We start from the raw sequence: 24,906 nt of genomic DNA, 5'->3' as shown, positions 1-24,906 counted from the left end.
GCAGCAAATGGCGGGGCGATAAGACGACCCGAGTGGAGCTCCAAAGAGAAACGGTGATAGGACTTGGGGAACAAGGAGCAACCTCCACCGTTTCTGAGGAACTTTTTTATTTTCGAATATTCCGAGTCAAGAGGGCAAAGAAGTGCAGGCTTGTGGTGACGACGACACGTAGAGATGAGGAAGATAAAACGTAAATATTCTGCTCACAATATATCTGCGCTCATGGTGCTATGCTCCACACTTCATCGTCAGTCACACTTCGCTCCTCGAAGAGGCAGGACGAGTATCGTGTGAGCTCCTGAACGACACTTTGCAATGCGGTTTACGTGGTTTAAACAAAGATTCGGGAATTAACTGGGGCGCGACGTAATGCCGACCACATTTATCTCGCATTTACTGCTAAATTGTCATTAAATATCCACCCATTAATGTGTGGGGTAGGTAAGCTGGCACGTCCATCGTTAGCCTCCCAGCCTTTCGCCCTTAAATTATCTGTCCTTTTCTCTGTGATGTTGTGCTTTCTTTGGTCGGTGACCAGCCTCAGGTCTTCTAGGGAGAAGTACAAAATGAAAGAAACCTAGCTGGAATGGTCACGGGCAGCTCTTTTCAAATCAAATCTGCATTTCGTAGCTAACCCGAAATGACAGCGATATAGGCGATGTGAGGTATGGTAGCTCGTGGGGTTGGACCAGCGACGTTTTTCACACAGCATTTTCGTATTTTGCGTGGTTGTGAACCGCAGTGAAAGAAAGATGGGTAACAGGTCTTCCCGAATTGAAAATTCCGGTTAACTCTTTGTTTCACGCTTCGAAATGTGTCAAAAGCCCACGATGCGAATCACCTAGAAGTTGCTATCAGCTTGCAAAGGGGAACTGATATGAAAGGTTTCCAAGCGGATAGGCTTTTAATTGTCCTAGGACATTTTTATTGAATTTCCCTTCCCAGCGCTCAGGTGAAAGCTCACTACTAAGCATTCTTATTTTCTTTATTCTTGATAACTACTGTTTATGTCTGGCTTGTTGTCCCTTGCAACCTCTTTGTATAACAGATAACCTGTGAATAACAAATTATTTCGCTAATAACGTAAACGCACACTAAACAAAACTCCCAGACCATTTACCAATATTTGAAGTGTAGCACGTCTATACTGTAGTGATGAGAAAGAACGACAAGGCAGGTCAGAAGAGTGAGCTCGAATCCAACTCAGTATTAGGCAAGCAAAGAGGTTACATTACACGTTTAATTTCTTATTCTTTTCCCCTTAAGGTAAATAAGTTTTGCGTATAAATGCACTTATACGCTACGACATTTTTTTTACGTTGCCTAGCAAGCAGTCACTGAAGCACCTGATGCATGTGCGTGCATGCTCTATACACGCCACCCATAGAGAAAATAATTGAACAAAATAGGGTACGCTGGGTGAAGGCTGGCAACACGAAATACGTAACAATTGTATCAATGCCGTCTTATTTTTTCTTGCGATACCTAGCGACAGGCAAAACACCAGCCAGATGGGCCATATGCGTGCTTCCTGCGTCCGACACGGCACCGAAGTGATTGAGGCCAGCTGCACATGTGAGCGTTCGCCTATTCGCTGACACGTGTCTCTCCCGCTCATTTAATGTAGCCTCGTTTGTTTGGCTCCCGGCGTATTCCTGTGTTGCTTCTGCGCTTCGACGCTACGACCACTGCACTATTCGACTACGCAAGGTGAGACATTTCGTATGAGAGTTCGCGACATATTTCCAGCAATTTAGGCCTACAGCACGGAACCAAGACTTGTGACGCCGTTAGCGAAAAACAGCTCGCCCTTCCTGGCGCAGTTAATTTGAGTTAATGACCCCTACTAGAATATGCTTAAGACGCTTTCTATAGGCGTCGGCGTTATTGTAATTTATTTGGGTTGTTTCCGGGCCCCCTCGCTGCACCCGGCTTTGTGACGCGGTTAGCGAAAAGCAGCCCTGCCGTGTGACGCAGTTAGTTTCGCATGTGCTGGAACATACTGCGACAAGTTTGTGTCAGATTCTGTTACCGCCAAAATTGTTGTAATCAATTTTGTTATTTTTGGGACGCATTTAAGACGCGCTCACCACGCCTAGCATTGTGACGCAATTAGCAGAATACAGCTTCGCTCTGGTGACATAGTTTTGGGGTTTACGCAATCTTAGTCGGACAAGTTTGTGACTGTTTTTATGTGCCCGAACGAAGTACCTTGGTTCGGTAGTGTCGCTGACGAAAACGCGAAGGCGATTTCCAGGAGTGATAACACGGGAGTGTCTGATTTGTGCTGGCAAAACGCTCAAACCATCACACCGCGGAGCTCAAAAACCCAGAAGTTCTAACTCAAAAATTCTGTCTTATGAATGACTCCAAACAGACTTTTGTGCCAACGCTGTCACCTGGAGTGCCAGTAGAATGCATTAGGCGAATTTCCACCCTTGATAGTGATAACTGCGAAACATAGCATCCTCCAAGGGTGTTTTCATTCTAGAAACATCAAATTATGCCATTTTAATTGCGAAGCCAAGTGTAGCTGTATACGTTGCAGCACCCTTACACCCAGCAAAGGGTGCACTGACTCACAAAATTGGGCGAGGGTGCAAGGGTGCTTTATTTTTAATACACCAGGAACGTGCATTTGAATAAACACACTGCGTATTCCACGGCGTCGGAAGCCCGTGGCGGATAGAGAAGGGAGCCCTCCCCTACCTCCACTCCTTCTCCCATGTGATGTCTGGACTTCAAAGTTGATAAACCTCGTGGAGGCAGTCCCCCTCCATTTCACTATTTTGATGAGCCCCCGCCCCCAAACCTAGTTTTAGGAATGTCCGGCTAAAGACCAGTTGCAGAAGCACTGCTTACTATTATGCCATAGTAACCTAGGTGGCACACAGTTATTAAGTGTCATCGTGCACAAATTTCGTGGAACTAAAAAGTGCGCACACTTTTCAAGTATTGAGAATTTAACAAAAATGAAAATGTTCAAATCATTTTCAGCAAGGCACAACTTGTGCAGCTCCGGCATTTGGGATGAACGGCATCCTGCAAAACGAATAGGCCAGATTACAGCATGAAGTTCGGCGCACCGCAATTCGTTCAACGCAATGTTGTCGTCTAGCTTCATGTCAAAAACAACGCTTCACGTAGAAAAGGTCGTGACGAACCATTTAAGATAATCCCCAAAATGGACAAATGGTATGGCGATTCGGGAGGCCCTGACCCCATCCGAAATGCTTTCGTTGAGGCAGTAACCCCAATCCCTTCTGCTCCTCCGCCAATTTTTTTGCTTAAACGATATCTGCAGAAACAGCCGTGCAAAATGCTCAGACCTTTCCGTCCAAGTCAATATACGAAGTTCGCTGTGCGAAATAAACTGTTAAGTTGGTAGTTGTAAGGAAGGAAAGTTCTGCTGGCTCACAAACTCATAAACAACTGGACACCGGCCAGAAAGAAGTGTAGAAAAATAAATGGAGGAGAATGTGAGGAAGGACAGACAACCAAGGTACAAATTGCAAAGCATACACTATTTGCAATACCGACTGGTAGAGCTTATTGCTCAAATATTTCAACTCCTAGTTTGAAGACAATATGAAACCATGCATGAATAGGACATTGAGTGAATCAGTGTAGCTAGAATGAGATTCCGGAAATTTGCAGAGCATTTACAAGACCGAGCTTTGTTCACAGGCCAGTGTGGAGGCATTCCCCTCACGAGACGGGTTCGACAGGAGTGCATGATGAGTATAGGAGAGTAATACAATACAAATTGCAAGTTAACTTTGTCAATATATCGCATCTCTGGAGGACACGTTAGTGTGCACAGATGCGCTCTACTGTATTTTAAAGCGAAGCTTTCTGTGCATCTGCGCTCAACCTCCACTGCTGCTGCTGCTGTCGCTTTCTTGCAAGCCACGTCGGAGGGAGATTTGAGAACGTGTATAATGTACATGGTAGAAAGGCAGGGCAACCACGTGCGAGCCTTTCTAGCGGGAACTTCGTCGGCATCGCTACAATGATTCCTGGAAATCTTTGATAGTTGACAAAAAGGCCAATGGAACTCGCTGGCCATCAATACAATGCCCTCTGGACGACTGTAATTATGCGTTAGCCCCCCGCAAAAGCATTGCAGAAGCTACGTCGCTTACTTTTGTACTCACAAGCAACAGCGCAGAGCAGAGATAATATAGTAGTAAGAGGAGACAAGAAAATGTATAAAGCCAACACCCCGGCGAAATGGGTATATAATAGCCACTTTTCTGTCGTGGCATCTTGCCTACATGAGATGATCACCGGAGATGGGAAGGGCGCTGTCAGAAAGCATGCCTCGTTTGGACTCTCTTCAATAAAAAAAACACTGGTGCTAGACATGGCAACAGTTGCCAACAAACAGTAATAATTTTATTTCAAGGTATCATACGGCATGCTTCTGCTATTTCTGAAAAATAAACACCGTACAGATTTGTACTTGTCAACAACTGACGCACTGCGTGTAGACACAAAGCAACACTAAATCACTGCAGCGTCAATGACAACACGCAACGGTTGTCCAGCAAATGAACATTTCAGCCGCGTTGCGATGCGCTCGGGTTAAGGAGTGACACTGTAAACTTTCCCGCAAGCTCCGAAAAATGGCGCGCAACAAGGCCTCGAGCAAACAGATCTCGCTGTTTGTTGACATTGAAGATTACATCACGACTCTCGTAGCCCATCAACACCAATGGGCAATATCGTCAATCAACGCAAATAGACCAGAAAGCTTCACTTACATCGATTCCTACAGTGCATGAGATCAGTCTAATTTTTACATTGAAGCTGTATTTGTCTAGGTTCTGATGAAAAATATGTGTCTCTGGATAAGAGCCGTGTACATAGAGAATTTCTCCCAATGCGTGGGCCGATCTCGAAAGTAGTGCCATACAGGCCCGACTCGCGGCGGAGCGGAAACAGGCCTTAAGCATTCCGCCAACTTGCAAAAGTAACTTTACTATCTTAGGTCCGAATACAACCCATATCAGATATTGAACTGGCAAGAACAGATACTGCACTTTAACCCGCGTCGGCTAAATCTATGTTCGTGCCTCCATATATCCTTTCCTTCCGCTGTCCCGTAGTGGCGGTTCTGTGATCGAGCTGCCCGCCTTGACCGTGAGACGGAAAGAAATTCGAACTCTCCATGTGGCCCCGATCCCACAAACTTAGAATATTTTACCGCAGCAACAGCCGTGTTTCAGAGAGAGTTTGTGGGGAATCAGAATGATGTTGCCTCTGTGGTATGACGGCTCATGGTTTTCAAATGACCTCCCAACCATTACTGCACTGTCGGAGGTCGACCACCGAACGATCGCCTTGGCTACGGTGAAACAGTGTATTCTCTGAGCGCTGTGAAGTGCGTGTCTGTTTTTCGTGCCAGTATTCGGTGTCGTGTCACGTTTTCCAACAATACGTGGGTATTTATGCCTCCCGGTGCCTTATCACCTTCAGAGCCTCGATATCGGGAAGGAGCGACTGTTCGTGCCTCGCCTGCCATTTATGTGAACACGGCGTTTGACTCACCTCAATGTATACGCTGCGATCAAGGGACCCGCATATACACATTTGCAGGTCATCTACCTTCGCAGAGTGGAAGGGCGCTGAATTTTTTTCATACTGGTAGCAATAGGTTTCTTCTTTCTAGGAAACACCGCACGTAGCAGGTACGTAATCTCTAGACGGTAGTTTTTGGCAGAGGTCAGAATGGTCGGCATTTTTAGCTTTCTATATCCAGCTCAGACGAAGAAATAAAGAGTATCCCCTACTCTTTTCCAAGAGCCTGCTCTCATCACGTATACGGCAAGCTTTCGGGCACACACCCGAACTCTCTTTCGGCAGAGAGCCCCAAGACTATCTGTGCTCGATACAGGGTGGTTACTTAGATATTCATACAATGGTTATGCGCACTCTGGTCTGGTAGTCTCCTGGACCTTCTCAATAGGGTTGCAAGAGTACTACTGGGAGAGGCCACTGGCAATTTAGGTGAGTCGAACGACTAAAGATAAAGGGCCACATGACCAGTGCTGAAGTATTCACGCAATTATTCTTGAATGGTCCGATGACCCAGCTGTCTGTCAAGTTACCCTTAGTGCGTGGCGCAGGACTCTTGCAAATAAAGTAACTAATCCATGCGAGTCCGACTCTTGGTTGGTCGTCTAAGGCCGCTTTTGAAATTGAGTGGAAATTTTTTGTCGACAGTTCTAAGTGACTTCTCCAAATGACTGTTGTGGAAAAATGACATAAAGTAATAAATAATCCAAAGCTAACTTGCCGGAAAACGCATGGCAGGTAAGCAACAAAAAGTGGATATTTCCGCACTCTTTGTTAGTGTTTTCTGAAAGCGTCAAATGTAACAGTCAGCAGAGAACAACCATGATCACACGATAAGCTATTTACTATTAAACTGGAATCAATGGCCAACCAAGCAAAATAGTCTTAAAGAAGCGTCAAATATGAACCTTGCAGCTCTATATGCTGTCAGGATTGGGGGCTCAATCCCATCGCTCGTGGTCCTTTGTCAACATTGGAGTCCGGCATGAATTCGAAGGTAGCTGGCCCATGCCGTCGTCCAACTTATCCACGCTGAGGACGTTGATGAAGGGAAGAACTGCTTCTCACCGAGAACGAGGAATATGGGTTTATTTACAGTATTTAAATCCGTCTATGGTTACTACTTGAGAAAAATAGTGTCAGTCCAACATGACTGCACGAGAGAAGTGTATCAGTCTAACATGACTGCTCAAGAGAAGTGTCAGCATTCGGACCACAGCAGTTTTTATACAGTCGGTCCTCCCGCGATACAAGGTGACGCGAACGTTCGTTTACTCATTGTCAATTTGCCGCCGCCCCGCAGAACAGTTTACGTACACATAGGCACACACATTCCGATGCCCGGCGCCGGCATCGGAGGGGTGCCGTTCCGGGAAGCATCGGAGCCATGGTGGGTATCTCGCTGTCTTGCGTCCCGATCGGCGTGTGGGAAACAACAAAAAACGGCTTTCCCGCGGCAGCCTGCTCATGCGTAGCAGATCAGGTCCGCGCTGGAGAGCTCCGGCACCATAGTTTGCCCACCGAACTCGTTTCATCACAACGGCGATGGGGCTGGTGGATGGAGGCGGTTTTCAACACAAAAGCCCGCTTCTTCGAACGCATCCTAGCTGCAGTGCCGGAAAGTGGGGGATGCGCGTCTTGTCCCCCAGTCGTAAGTGGGTGGCAATTTTGCCTTGAAGCTCGCCATTCTTAATGCATGACACTCCAATGCCCCTGAGAACTCTAATGGCAGCCCAAACACTATGTAACTCAAGCAAAAGTTCAATTCACCAAAGCACAAGTGTCTTATATGTCACAAACACTTTAAGCTAGGCCTTCTTTATTGTTCTCACAGCCATATCTTTATTTAAATCTTAGGATTTAACCTGCTAAGCAAATAAGGTACTTATAACAAAGGGCTACATTGATGCAAAAAAAAGGGTGCAGGTAATGAAGTGCAATAATAACAATATTCCACTTAGTTTACTTAATCTATGCATTACAAAATGCTTTTTGTAAGCAACTGCCTGGCAATAGATAATCCAATTTAACAGCAAAAACAGCTGTCTCACCTTGTGTTACCCTTATTGGCATTTTTCCCCACAACTAGTGCATGTTTCTTAGCTTCAGATGAAATTGATCTGAAAAACAGAATAAATAGTTGCGCATCGATTTTATTCTTTCTTGAAATGTGCAAAAGTGCATAAGCTGACTATATTCTAACAATATTATCTGATAATATTACATAACTGACAATATTGCCAAAGAAATAGAACAATACTTATACTATTTCATTTATGTTGCGAAAATTTTTACAGGACTAAGTAAGATAGCTGACACCTAAAATTTGGAAGACTTCAATAAGCCGTAATAAAGAACTTGCCATAAAGCAAACACGCTAGCAAAATATTTAGCACATGTCGCTATATCTTGTTACAGAAAACAGCTCATAAATGATGGGCAAGTGAGTACAAGGAGGACAGGTGATAACTAAACTGTAACCAGCTACACACACAGCTTTGTTATTAGAACACACATGTTGCGTAAAGAGCCAAACAAACAAGGAAAACGTAAATATCACGAGTCATCCTGAAAGAGCAGCTTATATACCTGCTCTATCTACCGTTAGTAAACACATGAATAAGTTACAATAGGTGCCACATTTGCATGTCATTCATAAAAAGTACTTGTGATTTTCTTTGTTCTGATCTTTAACTTAGCGAGCATGACTGACTTACATAAAGCTTCTCTATGGCTTGGCACACATATATAGAAAGAAGTGTTTTTATACACACTGGAGGTCACAGAAGGTTGACCGGCACATAAGTCTAACTTCAAATTCTTTTGTCTTTGTCTTTCTGGTTATCTACTAAAGTGGTCTTCTTTACAGTGAAACACATACACAATACACAATGGGCAGGCAAGTGTGAATATCCGTTCTTAATTTCTACTGGTCTCTGGTGTCTCCTTAAGGTCACATTGGTGCAAAGTTTGCCCATCCAACCTATGCATTCCCACACAACAGGAGCAGATGGTAAGCCAAAGTATTGTTGGGTGAAATAAAACATTTTCTGTGCTTAACCTTCTACTACCGCTCCTATCCAGAGTGACTTTTTCCTTTGTTGTTTACACTAGCATCGATGCTATGCAGTTCGTTTAACGCCGAAACCAACTCTCGCACCAAAGCAGGTTGTCACATGTTTTAATGGTAAGCTAACCTTTCGATATATGGGATAATGGCAAACAAATTTTGGCATTGCATGTTTCTCCTCTCGTTGACATTTACCTTAGTCACTTTGCAACTGTTCTGCAGGTGCAGAGATACCACTGCACCATTGTTAATAAAGGAAAACATCAGAGCGAGGTAGACAGCAAGAACAGATATTCATAACTTAGGTGCCCACTGTGCATTGGGTGGATATGTTTCAATGTACAACCAAACTATTCGGTAGACAGGTATAACGTAAAAGATAAAAGAATTAAACTTTAAGCCTACCGTATTAGTAACCGGCAAACTTATGCGTAAGTTAACTTTCGTGGCTCTCAGTGATGAATAAACAGTTTTTAGAATACGTGTCTGAGCCATGCTCAAAAGGGAAACAAAATAAAAACACGCAAGGTCAGAACTTGACATTTCCAACATAAAACTTTATGCACCTCACATCACTAATTTGTGTAATTACTGAGGATATATTACTCCTGGCGAATAATCTGCTCTTACAGGATGAGTAAAAGCCTTCGACGAATATTACTTTATCGCTATGGCGTTCAACTCTTCTGAGCAAAGCTCTGAGTTAGCGTCAAGACAGTCGTGATGGTCCAGCAGTATCATCGTTACAATGTATAATTACGCATAGCCTAATTATCGGGCCAATCAGCTGTATTTTTAAACAAAGCATACTCACTCATTACAACATACATTTCTAATGTGAGGAAGCGTCTACATTATTTATGGTTTCAAGAAACAGCTGTGAGACAGAACAAATACTGAAGACAAAAAATGTACGAGTTACTAGTACCTTTATAATTATATGCAATGTATTAGCGCTTTCTGCGATGAATGCCCCTATTACGAAGAATCGCATGCTGAAAAAGATGATTTGCTAATATTTACAAAAGTGACAGAAATTAGAACTGTGTGACTATTGCCGATGTCTTTTTAAACATGATAACAATAATTAAAGTTTTAATAATTTCATGACATAGCTGACATTGCGTAATTGAAGCTAATCAGTGCTGAACGTATACTATTTTGTAAGAGTCCTTAGAATTGAAGCCCTGAAATATTCGTCTGTATATTAGCGGAGGATGCTGTGTTGTTTCAAATATTACTTCGCCATAAAACATTTTGTACGCCTTGGGGATCAATTCTGTGCAGAACAAAAATCTATTCTATCATTGGTTATGGGGATGTGCATTTGAAAACTTGTGGTAGTCTATGAGTTCTTACAAAGCAGAAATTCTTGAATACTGTAGTTGCAATGCTTGCCACTACTATAAAGTTTTGATAGCGAAAATTTTCATCTTGTCACAATTAGGCCGTCACCGATGAAATACTCAGTGCAAAAGCATCATATGGAATCAAAATGTAAATGTCAAACAAAGTGATAGTCGCTTCTGTGCTTCAGATAACATTTTCCCCGGTTTGTGTTCCAATACCAATGGCACATCCCAAAAAGCTTTTGTATTGCACTTTTGGCAAATGCAGAAAAATTCACTGTTAACCACCAGCCCAAAGGAAGACAGCCCAGATTCACTTCGAGAACAGGGCTTGCCTTTATCTTGTGTTGCCATGTTGTAGGTCACTGCAGCAAGGGACATGTTCTCTTTGTTATCTCTTGAGACAACGAGACCTGCTTCTCGAAAGAAATAATTGGTATCACTAGAGGTATAAAAAATTCAGCCATTTAGTTCTTGATGCAGATTCCGTATATGTGATTAGTTTGTGTTTAGCTATTGCACTTATGGAGTTATGTCCCTTACAACGACAAAATATTTAATGGTTCTTGTGGGCACCTTCCTGAGTACGAAATTTTCACAAAAAAACCATTGTGCTGTAGCGAACATAGCTCTTTGTAGACTGCAAATTGGCAATGTTTATTCAAACAGCCTGTAAAATTAGTGGACCTATGCAAGTAAAGGGTAGTATATTTCAATAAATATTTTTCACAGGCTGATGAGGATAATCTTGCACATTTATAATTGTCTTACACTAAAGAAATTTGCATACATAGTTCTCAAGATATGTAGAATACTGATATATACTTGAAATTGCGATATCTCTCAAAATAATTGGATGCCTCCTAATTTTTTGCATAATTCCAGTAATTGTACATACTGTTCGGATAGATATCGACATTTTGAGGTCTACACCAAGCTAAATAAGGTACAAGACGATGTTCTTTGTGAAAATTTTATAAGCGTGTGCCTACAAAGATATTTTACCTCTGTACAGGACTTAATTAAAAGAAGTATAGCAGCTACATAAAACAATGACATATTTACCATCTACATAAACTCTATAAATGGCAGCATTTTCACATCACAAGCGGAAATATTTAAAGAAAGTTGTTTCGAGGAGAATTTGCCCTTCATAAGTGGGTGCCAATGTATTCTAGTGTTAGAAAATTATATCAGGCAGCTGAAAGGGAGTGTTAGAAATAGCGCACCCGAGTGTCCACCTTGAAAGTATCATGCCCTGCTTGCATTCCTTTGTACCTTTTTGAATTCTCTTGTATGTCACCGTTTGCGTCCCTTAACATGATGGGCGCCCCAAATCTAAAACACCCGAATAATACAAAAAAATTTTAGCCAGTAAAAGAATTGCACGCAATTGGGTGCTACCAAGTGCAGTGTGATAATAAACAAATATTTGTTCTCACATAATGAAACCAGTCATATAAATATACCACAAATTTGGAAATGAATGTAAAAAGAACCTTGCTGATTGCCACATTACTTTCACGAACAAAATATTTTGGTGTTTTTTTTCTAGCTTAATTCATTTCCCTTCATTACATAGACTCTGTTCTAGCATCCTCATTCTAGGAGACTAACCAGGCCTGGAAGGCCGCATTGAAATATGAAATTGTGAACTGATTTTAAATCTGAAAGATGTTCATCTCGCCAGCACATGTTGGTGCCATGTCATCAGAACGCGCGTGTATCTATGGGAATATAGTCTGTAAAATAATATTTACATGATCTGTACCGTTACTGCTACGCTAACAAATTCCGCAGTTCTAAAAATTAGGATATATATTTACCATTCAATGACTGCTGTAAACTTTGTGTTTGAGAAATGCAATACTTACACATAACCAATGTGTGCATGAAACCTGTGGCACCTTTGGCATTTGTTAGTGTGGCACACCTGTTTGCCATGCTTGCGAATGCAGAGTTTCATAGGTTTCATGTTGTTACATGTCTGAAACCTTGTATGCCACTTGTATCATTTCACTGAAAGGCAAGCACACAATTAACAGACTTATGAGGGTAACGAAGGCATCTCTAATTTAATATTTTCTTTGTTGTGCTTCTATATTCTTGAATTTTCAAGAATAACGGGCGCTAGAAACGACTACTTAATTTACCCCTTAAACTTATCCTGCACAAGCGCCCTTGTTTAGTTATATTTCTGGAAAAAATTGCAGTGCTATTAATTATTAAAGGAAGAAAAAATACTGTTACAAGCACGGGGCAAAGGGGTTTATTTAGGCGTGCGAGAGCAGGAACGGCAAGCTACGAACAACAGGAATGGCCGCTGCACAGTCTTCGTTCTTCTCTTCCCTTCCATTCTTGATCCCCGCGTCCCTTTTACGCACTTAGACGTAACATACCTTTCCTCGCAGACAAAGCCCCCTGGGCGAGTCAACTAGTTTGTCGTGGCGTGCATGATTTCAACCGTGCGACATGCGCGACTTGTGTCCTAGCAGAACCTCTACCAGTGTTCGTGAGGCGCGCGAGAGTATAGTTAACTTCGCTGACTTTGTCGATGACAACATACGGTCCATCGTAGTTTGCCAGCAGCTTTTGACACAAACCACGCTGCCTTGTGGGAGTCCAACGCCAAACGAGATCACCAGGGTGATATGTAACAGGCCGATGTCGTGCGTCATAGCGGGCTTTGGAGTTTTTTTTGTGATGCCAAAATCCGCAGACGCGCAAGTCTCCGAGCCTCTTGAGCGAGGCACAGCGTAACGGTGACCGTAGGATTGTCGTGGTGGTAAAAAGGGAGGACAGTGGCAAGCGTATACCGGGGCGGCCGAGCATATAGATGGAAGAAGGGGCTGTAGCCGGTTGGCTCGTGCTTGGCGGTGTTTTAGGCGTAAGTAATAAACGGTAGAACTTCATCCCAATTCTTGTGATCGGGGCAACATACATGGAAAGCATATTGGTGATTGTTCGATTAGGGCGCTCAGTGAGGCCGTTCGTTTGCGGATGATACGGCGTCAAGTGCCTGAGGTGCGAGTTACATAAACGCACAAGCTCTTCGACGATATCCACCGTGAATTGACGTCCCCGGTCGCTTAAGATAACAGCAGGCGGTCCCTGTCGCAGAACAATAGCGTGGAATAAGAAAAGCGACACTTCGGTGGCAGTTGCTGCTGGTATAGCCGCCGTCTCGCAATAGCGTGTGAAATAGTCGGCGCAGACAATTATCCAGCGGTTCCCCTTAGATAACTTTGGAAAAGGGCCTAACAGATCAATTCCAGCTTGCCGAAGGGGTGAGCTGGAAGGCGGCACATGTTGAAGGAGAGCAGATGGGGCAGTAGTTGGACGTTTCCGACGTTGGCACTTTATGCAGCTGGCGACATACAACTCAACCGAATGTCGCATCCGGGGCCAGTAAAAGCGTTCTTGAATGCGATAAAGGGTGCGCACAGTGCCTAAGTGACCGGAGGTAGGGTCATCCTGCATAGCATTAAGTATTGCTGACCGGAGATGCTCCGGCACCAGTAGAAGGAAGCGTGCACCCGTGCTTGATTAGTTTCTTTTGTACAGGAGCCCGTCACGCACACAGGAGCTGCTTGTTGCACTTGAATGGGCAGAAGTAAAGAGTGGCTCCAGTTTAGTGTCTGTCGGTAGTTCTGTTTTGAACGCATCGATATCTGGAAAAGCGGGTGTCACAGAAGCAATGAGATGATCGAAATCGTCTGCGTCGCAGTCCGTTGTGGCAAGCGGCATACGGGAAAGGCAGTCAGCGTCAGCATGTTTTCGGCCACTCTCGTAGGAAACAGTGAAGTTATATTCCTGCAACCTCAAAGCCCAGCGCTCATGGCGATCACAATGGTCACGAAGGTTCACGAGCCAGCACAGGGAATGGTGGTCTGTGACGACTTGGAATGGGCGTCTGTACAAGTACGAGCGAAATTGCTGAACCGCAAAGATCACAGTGAGGCATTCTTGCTCTGTCACCGTGTAGTTGCGTCCAGGTTTGCTTAATGAGCGGCTTGCATAAGCAATCACGTGCTGACGGTCGTCATAGCGTTGCACCAAGGCGCCACCCAGACCAACTCCATTAGCATCTCTGCGGATTTCTGTCGGCGCAGTAGGATTGAAGTGGCGAAGGATAGGTTGGGAGGTTAACAGGAACGTCAGCTGACGATATGCAGAATCGCACTCGGGTGTCCACTCAAACCGTGCGTCCCCATGTAGCAGATTTGTCAGAGCATAAGCGACATCAGCAAAACCAGGAATAAATCGGCGAAAGTAAGAGCAAAGACCCAGAAAAACTACGCAGTTGTTTCACTGACTGCGGTGCACTGAATGCCTCGACACATGCCGTCTGGAGGGGATCAGGCTGGATACCGTCTTTGTCAACAAGATGACCCAGCACAAGAGTTTGACGGTCACCAAAGTTACATTTCTTGGAGTTCAGAACCAGGCCAGCGTTTTTGATGTATTCGAGGACAATATCCAGGTGCGTATTGTGCTCATTGAATGTGCGCCCAAATATAACAACGTCGCCAAGATAGCACATACAGTTGTTCCACTTTAACCCACGCAGAATGGTGTCCATGAATCTTTCAAAAGTTACTGGAGAGTTGCACAACCCAAATGGCATCACATTGAATTCGAATAATCCATCCGGGGTTATGAAGGCTGTTTTCTCCTTGTCTGCCGGGTGTATCGGGATTCGCCAATAGCCTGAACGCAGGTCCACTGAAGAAAAATGAGAAGCCGAATGAAGGCAATCAATTGCATCATCAATCCGGGGCAAGGGGTAGACATCCTTCTTAGTAATGGCGTTTAATCTTCGATAATCAACGCAAAATCTCCAGTTACGGTCTTTCTTTCTGACAAGTATGACCGGAGCTGCCCAAGCACTCTAGGACTCTTGTATTATTCCATTCTTCACCATGTCACTCACTTGTTCCCCGATTATCTTCCGCTCGTTCGGCGACAACGATAAGGTTTTTGCCTGATTGGGCGCGCAGATCCCGTATCGATAGTATGGTGCGTTCGAGACTCGGGAATCGAGAACGCTTTGTCCGGCTGCGCAAAGTCAAAAACTGACAGATGCTTAGAAAGCGTATCCACCAAGGTATGGCGCTCCCTTGTGCTGAGTGACTTGTTTATCATAGACAGAAGCTTTTTCTCTGAGACGTGGCGAAAGCCAGCAGGTTCACACGGCGGGTCTGTTAGTACGAAGACGTGTATTCTGTAAAGTAGGCGAGTTTGAAGCCGTCTGGAAGCAGGACGGGTTCTGCCGAGCAGTTGGCCGTCCACAAGCCAGCACGCCCATTGCCGATGGGTACCTCACAATGAGGGACAAAAACGTTCTTCTTCATACAATTTAGATGCATTGGCTCTACGGAGGCATCGAAACTGTCTGGAACTTCACCGTGACACACAACCGGCACGCACACAGAGGTGGACGCCGGCACAACAGTATCTGCAGATACACAAAGTTCACCTTGACTGCAAGTCTCCTCTAAGAGCCCGGACGAAACATGGCCATCGACGCAAACTTCCCCCGTGCCACAATCGACGGTCGCACCACACTGTCGCAAAAAGTCGATGCCCAAAATCACTTCGTGCGTCGATCGGGGAATAACTACAACCTCCATCGCGAAAACTCCACCAGCCAAGGATACGTCAGCAGTGCACACACAAACAGGGCGCAACGACTCGCCACGCACTCCACAAAACGTTGCAGCCTGGTCCCATCGAAATACAAGTTTGCGCCCCAACCGACCTTTAAAACCGCGACTCATTACGGATACAGTTGCTCTGTTATTCACAAAAGCCATTGTAGAAACACCATCAACAAGTACATGCACTTTGTTCTTAATCATAGCAACTGCAGGGGGCATTTCTGTCGATAGCACGTACCGAGTGACCTCACCCCCATCAGCCGCGTTATCTAGTTTTCCGGTTGTGAAGACGAGCCGATTGACGTAACCGATTGACGAGCCGATTGAAGCGATGCAGATTGACGTAAACGCGGTGCACGAGAAGATAGCGGTGGCGTCAAACTCCTGTCAGATGCCGGCGAGCGGCTCCGAAAGCTTCTCTGCCAGTAATCGTTGCCGGGAGGGACGCAAGCTGATCAAGATGTGGTGTACAGCTGTTGAGTTGTCCTCATAGGAGGTGTGGGCCTTGTTGAAGATCCGGATCGACCATTCCACATTGTTGGGCGACGATTGCAAAACCTCGCTATGTGGCCCGCGACACCGCATTGGAAACACACCGGCAGATGCCGCAAATTTAGATGTTCTTCCATGTAGTCACGTATGTTACTGTCGACTGCATAGACAGCAGGTGGGTCACATTCATCATGGCTAGGCATCGGCCGCCGGAAGTCATGCGTGTGGCGTGGGCGTTGGTCGTAGTTATGACCTTGATAGCTCATGGTCCCTCTCGTTTGAGGGGTAGACCTATACTCGATGTTCGCTGAGTGAACCGTGGGTTGTCATGTGGTCGAAACGGCCGTGTTTCTCATCTCGTGTGGTGAGTACGCGCCAGTGATGCCGGGTGTGCAATGGTACATCTCTTCCTGATGGAGCAACACTTCGCGAACAATCTGCCGTATTGTGGATGGAAGGTCAACACACGAGCTCGGGTCTACACTTGCCACCGTCGTGACATTAGCCAGGCGACCAAACTTTTGTATTATCCGATGCATCTTCAGCGTCTCAAAGGACCTGCAGTGGCGAATGACGTCACACACGGTATCCAAGCTTTCTTTGCCGATCAAAAATTGTAGACGTCTTCGGCTATTCCTTTCAACAAATGTCCAACTTTGTCATCTTCAGACATTTGAGAGTTGACTATTTTACACAGTTTCAGCACTTCGATATATATCGTACCGGTCTCGCCGGGAATCTGAGCTCTTTACGAAAGCGTCTGTTCAGCGCGTTTCTTTTTTGCGCTATCCAAAACACGCTCTGAGCTCCTCGACGGAAAGCTCCCATGAAGTGAGCGTGTCTTCGTAATTCTCATACCAGACGAGCGCTGTGTCGGTGAGGGCAAACACGACATTGGACAATTGTGCGGTCGAGTTCCAACCATTAGACCGGCTCACCGTTCGGTAGTTCGTGAGCCACTGGTCGACATCTTGTCCGGCTTTTCCTCCGAAAGTGAGTGCACCCGGTATTATTGCCACGGAACACCAGGTGTTGGCCTTGAAGCGGCGTCAGATCCTTCGGGAATTTGGCAGGCGTATTCAGGCATGTCAGGTGAGGGTGGAGGAAGTCCGGCAAGTCGACGGCTTCGGCGAAGTTTTAGCAGCGTAGGCTCCGTTGTTACGAGGTGCACTCCGCACTGTCCACCAACTTGTTACAAACACGGGGAAAAGGGGTTTATTTAGGCATGCGAGAGCAGGAACGGCAGCCTACGAACAACAGGAATGGCCACTGCACAGTCTTCGTTCTCCTCTTTCCTTCTCTTCTTGATCCCCGCGTCCCTTTTACGCGCTTGGATGTAACAATACCATAAGTGGACTCTTTAGGCTTATGCATTACGAGATTTAAGAACCTATGAATTGCATGTACAAGTACGAAAGAACTACTAAAAACTCGGTATAAAGACAGATATAAATTGTAGTAGCAGGAGCTGACGCTGAAAATTGAAAGAGAAAGGAACTATTGAAAACTAGGTACTAAAAACGCATATTAAATTTAATAGCAGAAGCACTTGCAAATAATCCTAAAAGATAAATAGAATTTCCGGCTGAGGGGACACTGCACTCCAGTATTCGCTCATTTTTCAATAAGTGGTCAGAGCAGGTGATGCTGTTCGGATAGATGGCAGCCTAAGCACAGCTGCGAAATAACTGAAACGTGGCGCCAGGTAGCCCTCAACTCCTGACTCCGCACATTGACGCATGTAACCTGGATATTCGTCGTTTGTAAGAGGCCGGGTTCGAGTTATGGCATCACTAGGGCGAAATTTCGAGGCAACCTGAAAGAAAAAAAAGGAAGCTATATCTATAACACCAAAATATTGTTCATCAAAGGACAAATCTACAGCTTACCATCTACACAGAGCAGATAATAAAAACAGACAAGTCATGAGACTCAGGGTAAATAAATATAAATAAGTGTAAATAAATGTGAAAAACCGCTTATAGGATAGTGTGCTTGTCATTTTGCATATTGTGGGTCAATATTTGCACCTTAACATAACTTCAAGTGTACATGGCCCTCCGTATGCCTCTTTCCTGTAAGTACACTATTCCATGCCAACTGTGCCAACCTGGAGCTCGGCCACTTGGAACTTCTATTAAAAATATGGAGGCCCCTAAATATAGGACAAATTGCCATTTCACGAAATACCTCTTGCGAGAACGTTTTTTTTTGAGGGCGTAACCACTGTTTGAATTTTGTTTTAAGGCACCAAACTTTGTGCCATTAAGGGGCCAAACTAATGAAACCGGTTATCTCATCATGAGTGCTATAGAAATTTTCGTCAGGAGAATCAAAACACGCATTACATAAAAAATAAGATTCCTTGATTATTAGCTGTTCATTGTATTAGAGGCCGTAAAACGGGAAAAATGGACTAATAATTTTGTTTTCAGAGAAATGCTCCAGGAAAAGCTGTATATTTATCTAATATGAGTGTTAGGACTTGTGCTGTGTGCAAGAAACAGTTTGTGAACGATATATTATGCATGAGTGCCCAGAGATAAGGGCGTACTGGCAAGAAACTCAGCTTTAGGTATGTTATCCGTGTACTTACTATCGAGATATTCCTAGCAAAATTATGCCAAACACCACACATGAGAGTACATTCTATTGTTTTATACAGGTATAGCTTTATTAAAGTAGTTTTTGTGTGAAGCAAGACAAAATTTACAAGTGACCTCCCACCAATCTCGAAATCTGCATCGTGGTACGTTTTATCCATATTGCGTCTTTTCGGCTAAGACAAAATGCATGGAATTGAGCATTCCTGCCCCGATAACGAAGAGTCTGAAGTGCTTTCAAGTTGATTGCTTCATTGCTCAGTGGCAACAAGTCACTTCAGTCAAGAAGATGCAACTGGATTGACTGTATTTACCCGCATCTTGCTGTCTGCTGTCAGCCTGCATTATCACTAAGGCAGCCAACCCTCTAGCGGGCGTAGTCGGAACAGGATGGTGGCAGGAGGCACGAGCAGTAGCCACCAAGCTGTACCTGCAACACATTTGCAAAGGTGTTATTACTCCCACCATGCCGCAATTTACAAAAAAAATTCAGCAACTGTCTGTACAACGTTGCTGCCAATACAAATAAAGGTAAACACGTCCTACAACACAACTAGAACCCGGCCAAAAACGAAACAGCTCTTATGATCCTGAACATGTGAGCAAAGATGGGAAAAAAGGTGCAACCGAGCTGTGCCTGGAAAATCGGTAAGAACCTGAGCTCATGCTTTCAAGTGATCTGCTAGTCAGCTGCAGACCTGCCATCTTAATAACTCGGTTCGAACCTGAGCTCATGCTATCAAGTGATCTGCTAGTCAACTGCAGACCTGCCATCTTAATATGTCATTGTCTTTTTTTAACCAGCATTATTTTAAGCTGCAATCACCCAAGTTCAGCATATCTTCACATAAATAGATCACCAAGCTAATTAAATTAACGAATTCATATGGTCCTTAATGCAACAAGATGCAAGCTGAGAATGAAACTGGCCAAGCGGGTAGTGAAGAATAACAATGTGCTTCGAGACATCTTATTTTTGTTTTTCTACCCGGTTTTTGCTTCAGCATCAGAATATGTAACTTTGGCATTCTTGACATATATTGCTGCAAATTTTTTTATCCACAGTGCATAATGTTTCAGCAAGAGCTATACTGCTTCCAGTTAACTGTAAATGCTAGTAGAACAAGCAATGTCGCTGGCGCCAAGTTTCTACAACAGGACTTCTCTCCTTCTCCTTCTCGAAAAATTGGTGCCAGTGATGCTCCTCCTACGGCTCTTCATCATTTCAAGTCTCCATCTTCATGTATACATCTGTCCTTTCCACGTTCTCTCAATGAAATTGCAATAACAGAGAACTAGTTAACGCAGCTGACATGAAATTTTGGGTTATGGGTAGATAACGACAGAGTAACTGTATAACCTCTAACAAGAAAGGGGCTGGCAGATGGAATGGCACACTGTGGTATAAACTTTTTTAAAACAGGGTTGAAGTGCCTCAGACAGGCTGGCCAACGTTTCGATAGGTGGACCTATCTTCGTCAAAGGCGGCCTCGTCATCCTCGGCGTGTTAGTTTTAAAGGATTAGTGCAGTGACGTCACGTGCGGGTGTTGTCGCTGGCGGCTGGTTTTAAAGAGAGAGATTACAAGAGGGAACAGGCGCTGTCGTCCGACGTCTGTGAGCCTCATTCTCAAGACGAAGGGACAAGAGCGTGAGAGTGGGCACGCGGGGAGGAAAGAAAAGAAATAGAAGCAGAAAAAAGGGGGAAAAAGGAAAAAAAAGGGGGGGGGGAGCCAGGGCCCTACCAAGACACAACAAAGGGGGGGCGGGTGAAAGAAAAAGAAAGAGAAAAATGAAATCTTTAAGAAATACGGGGGCTTGGGAGCGTGTTGGGGATGCGAAAGGTTAGGAGGTATTCACGGGAGTCGTTGGCGGCATGTTTTTGAGGCATTAGAACGGCCGGTCAAGCAATAGGTCGAGTAATTTTGAAATAGTTAAGGTGGCGACGAGTAGTCTGCGGTGCAATGTGTGGGGTGACTGAAAGGCAGCGGCATGGTCTTTCAAGGGGCACTGCCCCACGCGCTTAACGTAGGTGTCGTTACGGCGGCATCCAGAAGGCGATACTCCGGGTTGAGGCGCCGAAAAAGGCATATTGACTTCGGAATGTGTTGTCGAGGGGGTTTCAAAAAAAAGGACTAAAAAAGGGGGGCAGGGGGAAGGGGGGGGCGAAATCGGTATAGCAATCAGGAGGGTGACGCGTGCAGAAGCGGGCGCGGGCAAGTGTACATGGAAGAAGGGGATCGTACACTTGGTGTAGACGTAAAATCCTGAAAGAGTACATTAAATTGAGTAGTAGGCAGGAAATTTTTTTTTTCCTTTTCCCCTTCTCCCCCTCTCCCCCTTTTTTCCTCCGAAATGAAAGAGTAGGTGAGGTTAAGAATTAAAGTTGGCTGGTGGCCTAATGTGTTTTGTGTATTGGTTGATGATATGAGAGTTTCAGATTTAAGTTACAGCTTTTAAAGATTCTAAGTTGCCGCGTGCCAAATTAATTCCTGTCGGATGTAGGCAATTAAACTTGTGTATGAGGTATGATTCCGTGTACTTCCTTTCGCGAGGGGAACGGAAATTTGTTTGTAGTATATAGAGCCTTGCTTTGTCAAACATATGTCCATGTTCATTAAAGTGGCTGGCTACTGCTTTGGGTAAATTGTGTTTTGTGTCCGCGCGGTGATCATTGAGTCTTGTATTGATTTGTGTCTACTGTCTACTGTCTAGAATGCGCCGCTTGTAGCAAACAATACATAGGTGAGACCGGACAACAAATCAATACAAGACTCAATGGTCACCGCGCGGACACAAAACACAATTTACCCAAAGCAGTAGCCAGCCACTTTAATGAACATGGACATATGTTTGACAAAGCAAGGCTCTATATACTACAAACAAATTTCCGTTCCCCTCGCGAAAGGAAGTACACGGAATCATACCTCATACACAAGTTTAATTGCCTACATCCGACAGGAATTAATTTGGCACGCGGCAACTTAGAATCTTTAAAAGCTGTAACTTAAATCTGAAACTCTCATATCATCAACCAATACACAAAACACATTAGGCCACCAGCCAACTTTAATTCTTAACCTCACCTACTCTTTCATTTCGCAGGAAAAAAGGGGGAGAGGGGGAGAAGGGGAAAAGGAAAAAAAATTTCCTGCCTACTACTCAATTTAATGTACTCTTTCAGGATTTTACGTCTACACCAAGTGTACGATCCCCTTCTTCCATGTACACTTGCCCGCGCCCGCTTCTGCACACGTCACCCTCCTGTTTGCTATACCGATTTCGCCCCCCCCTTCCCCCTGCCCCCCTTTTTTAGTCCTTTTTTTTTGAAACCCCCTCGACAACACATTCCGAAGTCAATATGCCTTTTTCGGCGCCTCAACCCGGAGTATCGCCTTCTGGATGCCGCCGTAACGACACCTACGTTAAGCGCGTGGGGCAATGCCCCTTGAAAGACCATGCCGCTGCCTTTCAGTCACCCCACACATTGCACCGCAGACTACTCGTCGCCACCTTAACTATTTCAAAATTACTCGACCTATTGCTTGACCGGCCGTTCTAATGCCTCAAAAACATGCCGCCAACGACTCCCCTGAATACCTCCTAACCTTTCGCATCCCCAACACGCTCCCAAGCCCCCGTATTTCTTAAAGATTTCATTTTTCTCTTTCTTTTTCTTTCACCCGCCCCCACTTTGTTGTGTCTTGGTACGGCCCTGGCTCCCCCCTTTTTTTTCCCTTTTTCCCCCTTTTTTCTGCTTCTATTTCTTTTCTTTCCTCCCCGCGTGCCCACTCTCACGCTCTTGTCCCTTCGTCTTGAGAATGAGGCTCACAGACGTCGGACGACAACGCCTATTCCCTCTTGTAATCTCTCTCTTTAAAACCAGCCGCCAGCGACAACACCCGCACGTGACGTCACTGCACTAACCCTTTAAAACTAACACGCCGAGGATGACGAGGCCGCCTTTGACGAAGATAGGTCCACCTATCGAAACGTTGGCCAGCCTGTCTGAGGCACTTCAACCCTGTTTTAAAAAAGTTTATACCACAGTGTATAACCTCTAGACACGGACAAAGAAAACCTGTGTCTGTTGTCTCCTCCAGCCATGTCTAGTCCTTGCGTAATTTGTCTCTATGTCTCTACAATAATAATAAAATGAGTAAGTGCATGAATGAGGACACAGAAATTACAACAAACTGCTAAGGAGATATATCAAAGTTCCCACTGCGATTTCTCTATCCCATAAAGTGCTGGTTAAGGCGGTTACTTCTGTGGCTGTTTCCACTCCTGCAATACCTAAAATGAAACAGGTTTCAAAATTACAAAAATATGCAGGACAACAGCAGTAGAGCAGTAGGTGGAAGAACATTGTTTCATACAAGAAGCTAAACTCACCTCCTATGCACGAATGTATAATTTTTTAATTAAATAATTCGAAGAATGCACTGCAATTATTAATATTTAATTTAACGCTGCCAGAGTTTCTTGGTAAAGAAAAAAGTTATTTTCGCAAGAAAGCAGAAGAATAACAAATAGCCTGCTACTATTAGAAGGAAATACCTACAACAATTAAGGCAACTGCAGCTGCATCTACTTAAAATTATTCTGTGCATACTACAATAGCCAATCAAGGATTAACTTTGGTTGATATGGAACTCGCTGTGAGGAACGATTTTGAAATGTCCTTATTTCTGTAAGTGCTAACATAAATATACAAATGAAAGGTCGCTTTTTACTTAGAACACAAGACACAACATAGAAAATCCCGTAATAATATCCCGATTTCGCCAAAGAACACACCCAGCATAGATCTTACTTCTTAAAATTTGCAGCATTCTTCTATTTAAATAGTGACGAGGGTGAAAATTACGATTACACGAAAAATAATACATTATCTATAGTCTTTGATATTTAGGCAATGTGTTTCTAATTTCCAGCCGAATGCACATGAATACGCATTGAATATATGTTGCTTCAGCGCTAAAAGCGTTGTGCATTCTAACATTTGTGCATGGAGCTGATTTACCAGTACGAAAATTTATGTCGCGTGACATCGTGCGACGCCCCCCACGGAATTGTACTACTTTAAACTATTTTTGGTAACGTACTTGAAGTGCTAGAAAATCTTCAAAATACTGAAGCTGTCGTCAATGTTTTCGACGACCAGTCATCTGCAGGAACCCGTCACTGGCGCTGCTATTTTCTCTTCACTTGAATATAACCGCGAATTTTTCCATGCGAGAGGCCGCTCGTCCCTATTGGATCAGTAAGAACGGCGTTTCTCCTGGCAGTAGAGCTTTGTTTTAATTTCAGATGCTTTGCTGAGGCTTCTGTTTGCCAGGAGCATATTCATGGGTCCGAGCGCGCATACCTACGAAACGTCTGTGAACTGCGTAGAGAAACGTCCCGCAAAATATAGCCAAACGGGAAGGGCCGAGTACGTTCCCTTTGTAAACTCGAACAAAAGTTTATGTACTTACGTGAGACGTAAAGAGAAAAATGACAGAGAACACTCGCCGCTGGTTGGCTTTCGTTGGCATCTGGCGGTCTCAGTGCGTTCCGATCTCTCACATCACAATCAAAGGCGCAAGGCAAACCGCAACGCTTCGGGTGCTTGTCACAGTCCGGTGAGCTGCACTTGCTCGATGTGGGCAAAGACGAAAGCCGCCACACACAGCTGCTGGGGGTCATTGCCAACGCAATCAGATAGCATGGAAAGAAGTTCCCCCCGTAAATTGACGTAACATCCGGCTGTAGTGGCCCGTAACGGAGCACTCTCAGAACCCTTCAACAACAACGTCTTCGCGCATGATGCAACACAACTGATAAATGGCGCTATGCATTTGACGGCTTCGGCTTTGGGTCATTTTAGACGCGCGTCATGCATGCCCTAGTTTCTGTGTTCTTTCCTCGCGATCAAAAAAATTGTTTTGCTTACTTAAAATTTTGCGTCACCTAATAATCACGAATGAAACAGCCACGTATTTAAACATGCGTCTTCCGATACCCGCTACGCTCACTTTACAGAAGCAAAATTTGGCCTTTCGAGTTGGAAGTATCTATCGCTGAGCTTTGGAGCGTGTTCGAAGTTTTATAAAGATGCGTTGTATTTGCGCCTAATTTGCCTAATTCTAAACCTGTTTCACATGACTCA

At 44.5% G+C, this 24,906-nt stretch overlaps 1 protein-coding gene, 1 long non-coding RNA gene and 1 other non-coding gene across 6 annotated transcripts in view; 1 reads left to right on the top strand and 2 right to left on the bottom strand.

Moving 5' to 3' along the window:
• The first annotated feature begins 1,696 nt into the window (after positions 1–1,696).
• LOC135908246 (monocarboxylate transporter 12-like) overlaps positions 1,697–24,906 on the top strand; it is a 48,155-nt gene continuing 24,945 nt past the window's right edge. The window contains exon 1 of the mRNA XM_070532911.1: positions 1,697–1,710. The gene's annotated coding sequence lies outside the window, so the exon portion shown is untranslated. The remainder of the gene's footprint in view (positions 1,711–24,906) is intronic.
• LOC135908248 (uncharacterized) lies at positions 2,776–24,437 on the bottom strand. 4 transcript variants are annotated; one of them, XR_011511755.1, is made up of 6 exons: positions 24,233–24,437; positions 19,069–19,184; positions 11,874–12,018; positions 10,335–10,415; positions 7,632–7,700; positions 2,776–3,042 (listed from the first exon to the last, which is right to left on the bottom strand). It is a non-coding gene; the product is annotated as an uncharacterized lncRNA (long non-coding RNA). The 4 variants fall into 4 exon arrangements; XR_011511756.1 differs by lacking the exon at positions 10,335–10,415; XR_011511754.1 differs by lacking the exon at positions 2,776–3,042 and having other exon boundaries at positions 7,482–7,700.
• LOC135908267 (U2 spliceosomal RNA) lies at positions 4,885–5,070 on the bottom strand. The gene has a single exon (XR_010566266.1). It is a non-coding gene; the product is annotated as a U2 spliceosomal RNA (small nuclear RNA).

This window comes from Dermacentor albipictus, chromosome 2, assembly GCF_038994185.2.
Source record: "Dermacentor albipictus isolate Rhodes 1998 colony chromosome 2, USDA_Dalb.pri_finalv2, whole genome shotgun sequence".
Taxonomy (NCBI): Eukaryota; Metazoa; Arthropoda; class Arachnida; order Ixodida; family Ixodidae; genus Dermacentor; species Dermacentor albipictus.
Note: the sequence above shows the minus strand (reverse complement) of the source record. Positions and strands in the feature narration are given on the sequence as shown.